A 13,615-nucleotide genomic window follows, 5' to 3' on the forward strand; every position below is an offset into this window, starting at 1 on the left:
GAGAGAGAGAGAGAGAGAGAGACTGGGGTGATGATGTGATGTTGTCAAGTGTTTGAAGGGCTTTCATGTAAAAGAGGAAGAAGACTTGTTCTCTTGTGCCCCAGAGGACAGAACCTGGAACAATGGGCAATAGGTGCAAAGAGACAAACTTAGGCTCTGTGTCAGGGAAAGCTTCCTATCAATCAGTTAGGAGATGATGAATGCTACCCCACTGAAGATCTTCAAGCAGAGATGAGAGGATATATATATATATATAAATTCTAGGTATATTACCATGGTAATTACCTTCTGACTATGGGCTGGACCAGACGGCTGCTGAAGTCCCTTCAAAATCTAAAATTCCATGGCTCTATGACTCCTGATAACTTATACGATGAGAGAGAATCCCCTTCTCTCAGCTGAGATACTGGAATACAGTTATGAAATGAGGTATTCTCAGATATAACCAACATGTTGGTTGGTTCAATCAGGACTTTATTAATCACTTACTATATGCTAGGTATTATGTATAGCATTGGGGAGACAAAGAAAGGAAGAAACAAACTATAGTTTGAAGGAACTTACTTTCCAATGTGGGACATAGCAATTCAACTTGTTCTCTCTCCTGTTCAATTGTGGGTCCAGTTTATAGCCCATTTGCAGTGTCTGCCCAATTTATGTGTATCAATAGAACAACTTTTCAGGTTATATATGCAAATGTACATTGGCCAAAAGTCATTCTTCATCAACTTGGTTTTTCTTGTATGAATAATTAGCCTACTTGCTGCACTGGCTCCTACTGTGGAGAGAGTAAAAGCAAGTCCTCTACTATATTAGGAGGATTTCTGCAGCAGACATCAAAGAAGACATGAAGAAGAATCACACAAGATGAGGTGTACATGGATTGTTTTCTGCATCAGGGAAGGGATTATCTACTTATACATTATTTATGCTACTGTTCCCTTCCATTAGGACAAATAATTAAGAAATGACTGCATAACATTATTGACCTATGTGACCTTAGAAAAGTCTCTCTATGGGCCTCAGTTTTCTCAACTGTAAAATGAAAAAATTAGACTAGGTCAGAACTATCAAATATATGGCAGCATATGATACAACAATAGTTAACAAAATAAATAACAATACAATAAAAAACTACAGTTTAGTGACTGGCCCTCATTTCTATTTCATTTTAACATCACTGGATTAGATGACTTCAAAGGCCCTTTCTTTTCATGCCTAAACTTCAAATCATATTATGGTAAGATGTAACATAAGGATTACATGGTCTCAAATTGCCTCTATTCTACTCTCCCAATCCCAAACAAAATTAATATAATATTTAGTCTTCATCTAAGATCAAACAGTTGTCCCACCAAAAAGTAACACAGTAATTCTGAAGGTTTTTCCTTCTCTAAAAAAAACTTACAAGACACACCCTGACCTACAAGCAATGGCAGTTCAGCTTGCTGCCTGGAAAATCACCAACTCGGTATCTATTTCATACAAGTGACTAAGTACTCTGAATTTAGCAAGCAAAGAAGGGAGGGGCAGAACTTAGCTAACTCCACAGTCCTCTGAAGAGATAAACTTTCTGCACACTTGGCAAAAATGAGTCCTCTTGCATCTGCCTTGTCTTGTAAGTAAGGGCAGAATCTTCCTACAGTAAGCATATACTGTAGTCTATCGATAGACACCAGCATTCCTGCTGTTTCAGCCTCCATTCGCTAGAAGTCTTTCCATCAGAGTTTTGTGTATATTTTTAATATAACCTATTTATATGTAGAACACTTAAAGATGAGAAGGGAGTGAAATTTAGGGTCATTTAACCTAAGAGTGTTTCTGACAGAGTCAACTGCATTTAAAATAAAAATGTGAATCATTACTTTTACATATTTCCTAGTCTAGTATACAACATGCAAAAAGGTACTGAATTAAATGTAGACAACATTCCCAATTCAAATAGATTGCCCAAGGAATCCTACTCTTTTATACCATGCATTACTGATGTGTCTAGCACTCCTTTAAGACTCAACTGATACGCCAAGTGAAAATAAGAGGCTGGTCCACCATTCAGGAACTTCTCATAAAGAGTTACCAAAAAGTTGTGATCCCATAGCTCAACCACAGTTCAGGACATTGTTCAGACACCACAGTTCACATAGTATTTTTCCAATATAATCTAAAAATGTTCTATTTTGAAAGTATAGTTAAAGTTATTGGAAGGCAAAAAAGCCTTCCAGAACAGACAGGAAATATTGAGTAAAATATGCAATGCAGCAAGCCTGCAGATAAAAAGAGATGCCAAGAAGATCTTTAGATAAGGTGTAAACTTTAAAGAAGTATAGGGAAACAACTACTGGAGACATTAAAAAGCAGCAACAAAAGGTTTTTCTGAGGACTGACTAAACAAAATCAAAGGAATAAAACTGTGTTTTTTTTACCATTCTTCCTCTCCCTTCCCCCACAAACTCTGTCAAAAGTCAAAGAAAATAAGTATACAGGGGAAGCTGTGACACATAGAGGCCAACAGGCCTTAAGCCAGCAAGAAATCAACTGCAATTAGCACAATTAGCTTTGTGACATGAAGACTATAACATCAATAGAACAATAGAAAGCAAAAGTACACTGACTACTGCAGGCTGGACCTCTCATCACTGAGATGTAAAAAGGAAGCTGTAAATAATCAAAGATACGGAGCATGGTATAAAGAGTGAAGGACCTGAACATAGGTTCAAATCACTTAATAGTACTGTTACCAGGCACAAATATCATATGTATCATATTACTTTAATTGTTCCACATGTAGATTTTTCTAAAAATCATAAAAATTATGAAAACTATGATTGTCTATAAGCATAAAAATAAACCTCTGTTTCTAGCAATCTGAAAACAAAACACACTTAGTACTAATTAAGCACAAAGTACCAACCAGCCAGGTTCTAAAGCAGGAGTCCTTATCCTTTTATGTCAGGAAATTTTTTTGGTAAATCTATGGACTCCCCAAAATTCTTTTTGTTAATTAATAATTGAAAGAAATGTCAAATTTCATTTAGAGGTTAGTGAAAATAAAGATTTATTTTTCCTCCCCCTGCATTAGACCCATGGGAGTCTATGGACCCCAGAGACTGAACAATTTTGTTCACTATAGAAAACTGCATTTTGGTAGCTAACAGTTAATTGGAGAAGCCACGACCAATACACAGAGACCAATTAAGTAATAAACTGTGAGGTCTAGATGGTAATGATAAAGTTTAACAGGCTTCAGTGTGGGCTAGAGCTAAGGCAAACAATCACCTGAGAGTCAACACTTGGTAGGAGTGTGTAAAGCCACCCACAAGCAGCTTTCCAGAGGACTGCTGCTGTGAACAGCTTTCAAGATTCTGATTACATAGTATAGCGAACACTCTATTCAATAACAAATCAGAGCAAAACATTTACAGAAAATCAAGGTACAACATTCACAATGTTACAACTTACCACAGAAAATCAAAATACAGCATTCACCATGTCATAACTCAACAACTCATCACTAAAATGACCACAAAGTTTTCACCAAAGAGGTCACATAGGAGGCTTGCCTCCTTAAGGGACACAAAGTACAAATGTCAAAGCCCTCCACCCATGGGCTGCAAGTAAATTACAATTTCATCAGTCACCACTCAGTACCCTCTTAAGGGGTAGTAGAAGGTACAAAAGCCATCAACCCCTAGGTCACAAGTAAATCACAATTTCATCAGTTACTACTCAGACAATTTCATCAGTCACCACTCAGTACCCACAGAAAGGTCTTTTCATCTTGACTGGAGGCAGGTAGCTCCTACCTGAATCCACCAAACTGTCACCTCGGTTCAAAGGCAGACAGCTCCCAATTCCTTGTCCAGCTCTTCATGCAGTTCCTGTTCCACAATGGAGCTCACAGTGTCCAATCCATCTCAAATCCTTCACAGTCTCTATTCCTGGGAAGACAAGGCTTAACGAAGCCACAATAACATCCATACACATGAACAAAGCCACTACCAACATGTATACAAGATACCAGCACCACAGTCTTCAGTGCTTCCTCAGTCTTCAGTAGCTCCAGCTGGCCCTTGGCAATCTTGCCACCACAAGTTCGAGTTCTGTGTCAGTTCTCTTCTTTCTCTCCAGTAGTAACAGCCCAGCCTCCAGATGCTTGCTCCCAGAAGTTCTTTCTCTCTCTCTCTCTCTCTCCCCAGCAGCAGCTGCTCTGCCTCCATGATGCCTACCCCCAGAAAATTCTGATTGTCCAATTTGTGCTCTTCCTTATATAGGTATTGGCTCCTCCCTGTTCAGCCCCTTCCTGTTACATCAGCAACAGGGGTTCGTACCTCCTGTTTCTTTACAAAGGCTTAATTTGAAACTACATGCTACCTATCAGCTTGGCAATACAAAGGAATCTTCAAATTTCATTACTATCACAGAGTGGAAGCAAATGGGAAATATAATTATAATATTTTTTTATAAATGCCAAAAATTTCCATTCTCTATGGCCTGGAGTTATCTGTTTTATAATCAGTCTGCCTGTCCATTATAACCTCCAAAAGACTACAAAACCGTATAGATGCTTTGTGAATGTTCTAACAAGAACAGTCAAGAAAAGGTTCAAGGAAGATCAGCAGATGGAAGGGCTCTTACTACTGAATCACTAGTATCAAGTCAAGTATTAAGTGCCCATTATAGGTCAGGTCTATTATTATTAGGTATCTTTATGTACCAATAGGGAAAGGCAATAGAGAAATCAGTTATTCTGGGAAGAGATACAGGTATGTTTCTAGGTAGTAGGAAAGTAGTCAGGAGATATGGCAGAAACTGAAAAGAAGTCAAGAATGGAGATGATTGGGGGATAATCTACTAGAGAAGACAGGACAGAATGGGCTCACTTGTGCACATAGAAGGGTTTACCTTGGCAAGAAGAAGAGCCACCTACTCACATGAAAGGGATGAAATAAGAAGGAGTTGCAAAAGGCATCTGAGTGATATGTGATGATGAAGAGGGGAAAAGAGAAAGCTCTCAGTGAACAGCCTCAAATTTTTCAATAAAATGTGAGACAAGGTTCTCAGCTGAGATGGTAATGACATGGAAAGCCAGGGGAGATTTGATAAGGGATGGAAAAGTCCCTGTAGAGAATGAAATAGTGAGTCAGAGAAGTATAAGAGGACTGCCTTGATGCAGTGAGGCCCCAGGTGAGATCAAATTAACATAAACTGGTAATAGACACACTGGATCCAGGAAGAAAACAATTAGAAGACTATTACCATTAATCACGACAGACTAAACTAGGGTGTTAGCATTGTGAATGGAGAGAAAGCAGAAATACTATGGAAGTAGAACTGATAAGATTTGTTAACTTGGGGCGGCCAGGTAGCACAGCAAGTAAGAGCACCGGCTCCAGTGTCAGGACAACCTGGAGATCGAATCCTGGGCTCAGACACTTAGCACCCACCCAGAAACACCTGGCCATGTAACCTTGAGCAAGTTACTTAACTCCAATTGCTTAGGGGCAGCCAGGTGGCTCAGCGAGTAAGAGCACCAGCTCCAGTGTCAGGATGACCTGGATCAAATCCGGGCTCAGATACTCAGCACCACACCCAGAAATAACTGGCTGTGTAACCTTGAGCAAGTTACTTAAACCCAATTGCTTTAAAAAAAAAATTTGTTAAGTGACAACAACTGTTTTAAATAAATTGGGGGGAGGGGGAGGAGCCCAGCACTAAACCCTCTCTAGCTGCCTACAGAAATATTCCACTTTTACCTTGAGAACTGGCTATATGTGGAAGCGGGAGGGGAAGGATGTCAAAGGACACATAGGAAAGCCTTTTGTGACGACTTCATAAGCCTTTCTAGGACAATGGTTATGTCTTCTCCATTTTTCTATCCCTAATTTCCTAGCACAAGATCCTATACTATATTACCACCACCTTACATTTATTTATGCAACACTTCACAACTATATTATGAGATAGAGAAGGATCAATCAGTATAAAATTATTAAGCACCTACTATTTGTCAGGCACCGTGTCATGTGGTGGGAATTCAAAAAGAGGCAAAAGACAATCCCTACCTTCGAGGAGCTCACAATCTAATGGGGGAGACAATATGCAACAGATATGTACAGACACACTACATATGGGAGAAATAGGAAAAATTTAAAGAGACAAAAAGCACTAAAATTAAATAGGATTGGGAAAGGTTTACTGTAGAAGATGAGATTTTATTTAAGACTTAAAGGAAGCTAAGGAAGTCAGTCAGCAGAGCTAAGGAGGGAAGAGAGAGAAAAACAGCCCAGTCTGACCTGAGATTATGCAAAGGAGAATAAAGTAAAAAAAGGCAAGAAAGTCTAGTTGGTGACAGATTATGGATGGCAGCCTATAGACTGTATCTTACTCCACCTGGGAACAAGAAGCTGCCAGTCTTCTGAGCAGGGCAGGAATGTGACCAGATCTGCGCACTGGGTAAATTACTCTGGCAGCTGTATGAAGGATGGAGAGAGGAGAGGCTACAGTTAGGCATTATTAAGATGATCCAAACCATCTATAAGTATTCATTAAGTACCTACATTGAGGAAACAAAAACAAAGAAACAATCCCCACTCACAAAAGAGTTAACATTCTAATGAGGACGACAAGGAGATAATTAAGTATAGAATAAATACAAATATAAAGTAAAATAAAATAGTTTGGGAGGGAGGGATATAACAGTTGAAGGGATTAGAATAGAAGATGACATGGACTGGAAGGGCTCATGTTCAATAAAAACTGAAACACAGACACAGACTGCACTAGAGAGAAAAGCATTTCACTTTGCCACGTCAGTAAGTCTGTAACTGCTCACCTGAAGGTACCTGCACTGTATTTCTAGAGACTACCTAGAGGTTTACAAAGACATTGCCTCACAACAATTCCATTTAGTGTATTATTCCCATTTCACAGGTGAAGAAACTATAATTCAAAGGGGAACTTGTACCTAAAGAAACACAGTATCATAGCCCGCATTTGAACCCAAATCTTTTCTGACTCCAAGTACAGGAAAGGCTCTTTCCACTACACCACACTATTTTTGGTTCTTCGATATAGAACATTATCAAGTCATAATTGACAAGATATCAATTTCATTTTGAAAATACAAACTCGGTGTAGAGAAGATAGAGCTAGCAAAAGGGGAAAACAGGAAATAATTAGCATTTAACTAGCATTTATATAGCAAGTCCTTAAAAAGTATGCAAAATGTTATGCATATGTTATCTCATTTGTTCTTCAATCAAAAAACAGGAATGAAGAGATTAGTATGAAAGGGGAGATGATGAAGAGGGAAAAGGAAGGAGAGCAAGAGTATCCTCCCCAAGACTAAAAGAAGGGGAAAGCAAGGGTTAAAAAGGAAGAGAGCAGGAAAGAAAGGCTGTGATAACCAGCATGGTTTGCTAAGGTACTAGATGGTCCTCTTGTCAAGAGGATCCACGCCTACACAAGCCCTATTCCTCCATTTGCCAGTTCTAAAACTTATTTCCTTAGACAGTAATTGTCAAAGACAGTAAGACAGAGACAGACAATGTCCCATTCTGGTACCCAGATCCAGTCACACTCAATACAAATGTTTACTCAATAAAAACAGATAGGATACCTCTGATGTTCCCACTGAACAGCCATGATATAGACACACAGATTATCTCAAGTAGGTATCAGAATTGGAACAGACCTTAGAAATCTAATCCAATAAACTGGCTCTCATATAATTAAGAACTAATTTGGTATTTTATTCAATATTCCAAAAATCTGGACATCTTACTAAAGTTTATAATTTAAAATAAGCAAGAACAGTCTGAATAATATAATGTTAAAACCATTACAACTTACTGCTTTTCACTTTTAAATGAAATACAGTAAAAAGTGTTAAATGATCCCTAAAATCTATTTCCAGTCTCTAAACATCTATGAATCGGAAACCTGTAAAATGGGACTAACATGGGATCCTGGCCCAGATCATTTCTAGTCTAATATTTAAAAGTAATATTAATATTTAGCTAATATTAGAGGAAAATGAAACCGGACCTGTGATTTCATTGGTATTAGAACTCTCAGGTAATGCAGATCCCTCTACCAATGCAGTTTGGCAATTCCTCTGGAAATTTAAGTCTTAGTACCTTAGGGATTAAGTTATTTGTACAGATTTACATAGCCAGTGTGTATTACAGAAGGGACTTGAACACAGATCTTCTTAGCTACAAGACCAACTCTATTCACTACCACCTCTTAAGAGGGAAGTTTGATTTTATTTAAAGTCACAGAATTAAAAAACTTTTTTTTTGGAGGGCAATTGGGGTTAAGTAACTTGCCCAAAGTCACACAGCTAGTAATTGTGTCACGTGTCTGAGGCCAGATTTGAACTCAGGTCCTCCTGACTCCAGGGCCTCTATTCACTGCGCCACCTAGCTGTCCCAAAAAAAACTTTTTTAATTTAAATTTTTGTGAAAACAAAAAAGCAACAAAGAATTTTTAAGTAATCTCAAAGTTATGGTTAACTTTGATTATTCAAAAGCTCATACTTACATAGGTAGCATTTTCTTTACTATCCAAAGATTTATTTTTGTATCACAGTCACTTTTGGAAATATCTCATCTACTCTGAAGAACTACACTGTCCCCACTTGTTGAAAAGAAAAAAAAAACAGCTAAACTAAAATACCAGATACAGTGAAATTCTCTGATAATATATATAGCATTTTGTCCTACTGGTTCTGTGCCCACCCAACAAAAAAGGAGAGTGATATCTGTTATCTAGGATTGTTACTGGTTTTTCAGTTTTATGTGGCTTGGCTTCTTCCTAATAGTCAAATAGCACTAAAATATGCTAATTTAAAAGTGTTTTATATGATTCATGCTAAACGAAGAACAAGCAAATCAACAAACTCTGAAATACATAATCGAATGGAAAAATGACAGTTGATATGTATGTTGACTTCCAAATTTTTTTTTTATATTTTATTTGCCTTTTGGGGGGGGGAAAGGAGGGCAATTGGGGTTAAGTGACTTGCCCAAGGTCACATGGCTAGTAAGTGTTAAGTGTCTGAGGCCACATTTGAATTCAGGTCCTCCTGACTCCAGGGCTATTGCTCTGTTCACTGTACCACCTAGCCACCCTGGTTTCCAAAATTCTAAGAAGCTGCACCTCTATCTTTTTAGGTCTAAATCTGGGCTCTAACAATTCCTTCATCAAAACCCCGACTGCTGGAAATACCAGCAGTAGTGCTAGGCAAAATCACTTGGACTCCAACAGCAAATGTCATCTGAAATACACACAAGGAAAGCAACTCTACCATCTGGAAAATTCCTGCCCAGACCTGTTTGGCTCCCTATGTTGTACAGGTGTGTATACTTAGACAGACCCATGACTTTCTCTCTTTATTAACCAGGACTTTATAGAAAGGTTCTGCTAAATCACCTAAGCCAGCAGTTTCACACATCCCTCCAAATTACCACTTCCTAAAGAAATTCACAACTAATTTCTTTTCTTTACCAACACAATTTTAAATGGATAATACAAATCCAAAAAAATTAAATACTATTTTCTCTTAACACCTATGGAAAAGCCCTCATTTAGCCTCTCAATGTTCCTTAACTGACTGACTGGTAAAACCTTAAACAGTATGGGTAGGGTGTGGTAGTCTTAGTGAAAGTTAGCCAAGAGTACAGATTAGAGGTGTTTACCAAAAAGAAGGAAAAAACAAAAGAAAAATATTGATTCATATATATATATAAAATAGAAACGAAGACCCAATCACACAAAAATACCGTGATTTGGAACTATAAGAGGAAAGCAAATGAGGAATAAAAATTAAAATTCTTAGTACCTCCTACCCAGAATACTGACAAAGATAACAAAAGACAGTCAGTGTTGAAGAAGTTGCAGGAAAAGAGGTATAACACCCCAAAGAAAGCAAAGACACAAAAGAAGGTCCCTTATAAACCAAAACAGTCATAGCAGCAGCACTTGTCATATCAAAGAACTGGAAACAAAGCAGATGAATATGAAAAATGGAAAGATTCATGGAGACTTATGTGAAATGACAGAGGGAAGTAAACAGAACCAGTAAAACATATACAATAACAATGTAAATAGAAAGAAGGAAAATAAAATAAAGCTGACACTGTATAATAATGCCCATGGGTAGTAGAGGAGAGGTGAAAAAATACTTCCCCCTCCCCCTGCACTACTAAGGTGAAAGACTATTAGGGGTGTAGAATACTCACTGCACTTACTGTCAGTCAAAAGTGCTGCTTAGTTTTGCTAAACTGCTTTTTCTTTCTTTTTTAATCTTTGATACAAGGGATGGCTTGCTGGATAGGGGAGATGGGAGGGTTATGTTCAGAAATAAAGATGATGTAAAAACAAAGGAAATTAATAAGCTAACTTTCTTAAAAATATTAAAAATGGGTGCCAACCGAAAATAAGGTAAGGAAAAAACCTATTACATAATATAGTAAACACAAGAGCCCCAAAATGATGCCAATGATTTAAAGATGAGTTTTGTTTTTAAAAAAATTACTTTTGTCATGTCTGCATTATCATCAATTCCAAAGCAGCTTTTATTATACTTTCAGAAGTATAAACGGATATGGCTGTCCTGGAATTTTTACAGTGTCCTTCTAGGGAAATTTTAGAGCCACCTCAGTGATTATCCCACTAGTGAGCATGCTGTGAAGCAGAAAAGCAAGGCCCCAGAGCATACAAATGAAAAAGCTAGGTATATTATGGGAAACAATTACATTGTTGCTGAGACTGTAGACTGGTGCAATTTTTAGGGCACCATACAAATTAAGTCACAAAATTCATTATTCCCTTTGACCTATCAGTTCTATCACTAAAATTTTATTCTAAAGATAACATGAAAAGGAAAAAGGATTTATCTGTACAAGAACAGTTGCTATATTTGTAATAGCAAAATAGGGGAATAACCTATATGCCCAATGATTAGAGAATGACAGAATTACAGTATATTAAAGAAATGAAATAATATAGTACTGTAAAAAGTGAGATATAAAGAGGAAATACATAAAGACTTATAAACCAGAATATATACACAAACAAAAGTTTTTTTTTTAATTGCAAAGCCAAGGTAACACATTTGCTGGTTAATTTATTTGGTTCTACTTTGTTAAATGTACAATAAAATGTATGAGGTGTGGTTTTTTTTTTACTTTACTCCTTTATATGCATTTTTTTTAATGCTCTGCACATTGTAGGTGCTTAATGTTTGGTGAAACAAATTATTTCTATGTTGCTTTTTTATTTATGCTTATGCAAGTTTATAATTTTAAAAAGCCCTGCCTACAACCCAAATATCCTGGTTTCCAGTCTAGTGCTCAGTCCACTAGACCATGAATCTTAATCGAGGTCAGTTTTAAACATCTTGTGTTTGGACCTGCTGAAAAAGTACAATCTCTTCAATACTTCACTGAACTCTGTTTAAACATTATCCTTGGCCACTTTGCCTGAAATCTGACTATAGCCACAGGCAAACTAGATTGGCTTTGTAAATACATTTTTGGAGGCTTTAAAAGTTACATTTAAATGCTGCCAAGGCCCAGGATGTCTAATCACTAATACTAGAAGATTTATAAAGCACAGAGATAAGGATTAAAAAAGTCCACAAGACAAGGACCAAACTTTTTTCAGTTTTTGTTCTTTCTTATACACTCTCGGTGTTTAATAAGTACTACAAGTCACAAATTAACCACCTTGAGGAACGTTTACTTCCATTTCACACATTTTTTGATGTGCACTCACACATCAGGAACCCGGCTGAAATAAATTATTATATCAAGGCACTCTAGGTACAGACAAGAACCAAACTTAAACTTTGATGAAATTCCCCAATTATTTCAACAATCACTCACTTAACATATATTAATTAAGTACTTACTATGAACAAAATATTATTCTACGTGCTATGTATAACTTGGAGTATTATCATATCATCATTTCTAAACTATATAAACAGTATTTAAAATTCTACAGCATCATTAATAAGTGACACAAAATCATGAAGTTATAAGCAAAAGCACATAAACCCAGCGTTCAACAAATTTCCTTTGGACCTAAAAAGCCAGTCCCTTAAATTTGGGAGCCAGACAAGTTTTTCAGTTTTTAAGGATAGAAAAGCAAAAAGCAAAAAGGGAAAAATTATGCTTTATCTACAATACCTCAAACCTCGAGAGACCCCAATTAATCAACTTCACAGGGAATGGCCCAAAAGGAACCTGCCAAGTACATCCAATGAGAGTATTTTCTGAGCCACATATATAGGGTGAATGGAAGGTCTGATGGCCAGGAGCCCCACCTGTGTGACTAGGGCATCTCCCCTGCTCCTGTTCTTCCTTAAGAAAGGCTAATAACCCAAGTAAGAGATAAAATAGATGACTAAGTGGCCCAAAAAAGGACCTTATTCCTCATAGCATTCAACAATTTCAACAAATTAAACTATTACTCAGCAGAACTGTGAAAGGGGATAGAGATACCAAGAAAAAAATCTGACTCCTTGGGAATCCCTAACCTCAAGGAATAGTACTTCTCCTGAAGCAAAAGGGAAGTATTTAATAGTATCATAAATTTAGAGCTGGATCAGATATTAAAGGTCATATAGTCCACTGCCAACATTTGAGAAATGAGTAAACAAACGCAAAGATCTTAAACAACTTCCAAAATTTAAACCTAAATCTGCTGACTCCCAATCCAGTACTTTTATATTCAACTATAAAAGCATGTTAAAGGAGTCAAGAAGAGGAGAGTGGCATAGAACAAAGACGTTTGTAAAAGGCAAATGAAAAAAATCAAAACTAGAACCGAAAAACAATACATAAAAAGATAAAACATTTATTAAGCATTTACCAAGGGCCAAGCAGTCTTGTCCAGCAGGGAGTTGAACAGGAACAGAGAGGGTTAATAAGAGAGGAGAAAATAAGGACAAGACTTAGGGAAGTAAATAGAAAATTTAATAAATGAACTGGGGGGAAAAAACCTAAGGAACAATGGTAAATTTAATTTTATATTTCTTCCCTTATAGCACAAGATATTATGTAACAGATGCTACCTATCATGATGACATTCAAAACCATCTGGTTTCACTGAATTAAGAATGAGAACTGGTAAAGTTTAATTACAGTAAAACATTTCCTATTCACTCCTCCCCTTCTAAACTCAAATCTACCAATCAAATTATTTTAACCAAAGACCAGAAGTGGAATTTTCTAGTTTTGATTGCATTTCCTATGACCTCAGGCCTGAGTCTCAAGTCCTGTTCCTCATCCAAGCCCCTTTTACTTCTCCAAGATTGACTCAATGGATATCTCTAATCCTTCCCTCCCAAAGTTTCTAGTATCAATGGCCCTGGCCCACAAACTTTCTCCCTAAAACCTTTCCCCCTTCTACCTTCCTTATTAGTACAGAGGACAACACCACCCTCCCAATCCCCTAGGGTCACAAGTCAGGTGTCATCCTATCATCTTTTATTCCTCAATATTTCTACCCCCTCCTCATCCAATCTGTTCCCAAGGTCTGTCAATTTTACTTCTGCAACATATCTCTAATATGTCCCCCATCTCTCCTCTGATACTACTAACCA

At 37.2% G+C, this 13,615-nt stretch overlaps 1 protein-coding gene across 6 annotated transcripts in view; it reads right to left on the minus strand.

Moving 5' to 3' along the window:
• DAG1 (dystroglycan 1) overlaps positions 1-13,615 on the minus strand; it is an 87,525-nt gene that overhangs the window by 35,524 nt on the left and 38,386 nt on the right. For 2 of the 6 annotated variants that reach the window (XM_069095714.1, XM_069095716.1), the window contains exon 3: positions 6,391-6,470. The exons of the other annotated variants lie outside the window; for them this stretch is intronic. The gene's annotated coding sequence lies outside the window, so the exon portion shown is untranslated. The remainder of the gene's footprint in view (positions 1-6,390; positions 6,471-13,615) is intronic. 6 annotated transcript variants of the gene reach the window in all.

The sequence above is a fragment of the Petaurus breviceps genome, unplaced genomic scaffold (assembly GCF_028583685.1).
Source record: "Petaurus breviceps papuanus isolate PSGF00001 unplaced genomic scaffold, PetGlider_PUasm1.0 227, whole genome shotgun sequence".
Lineage (NCBI taxonomy): Eukaryota > Metazoa > Chordata > Mammalia > Diprotodontia > Petauridae > Petaurus > Petaurus breviceps.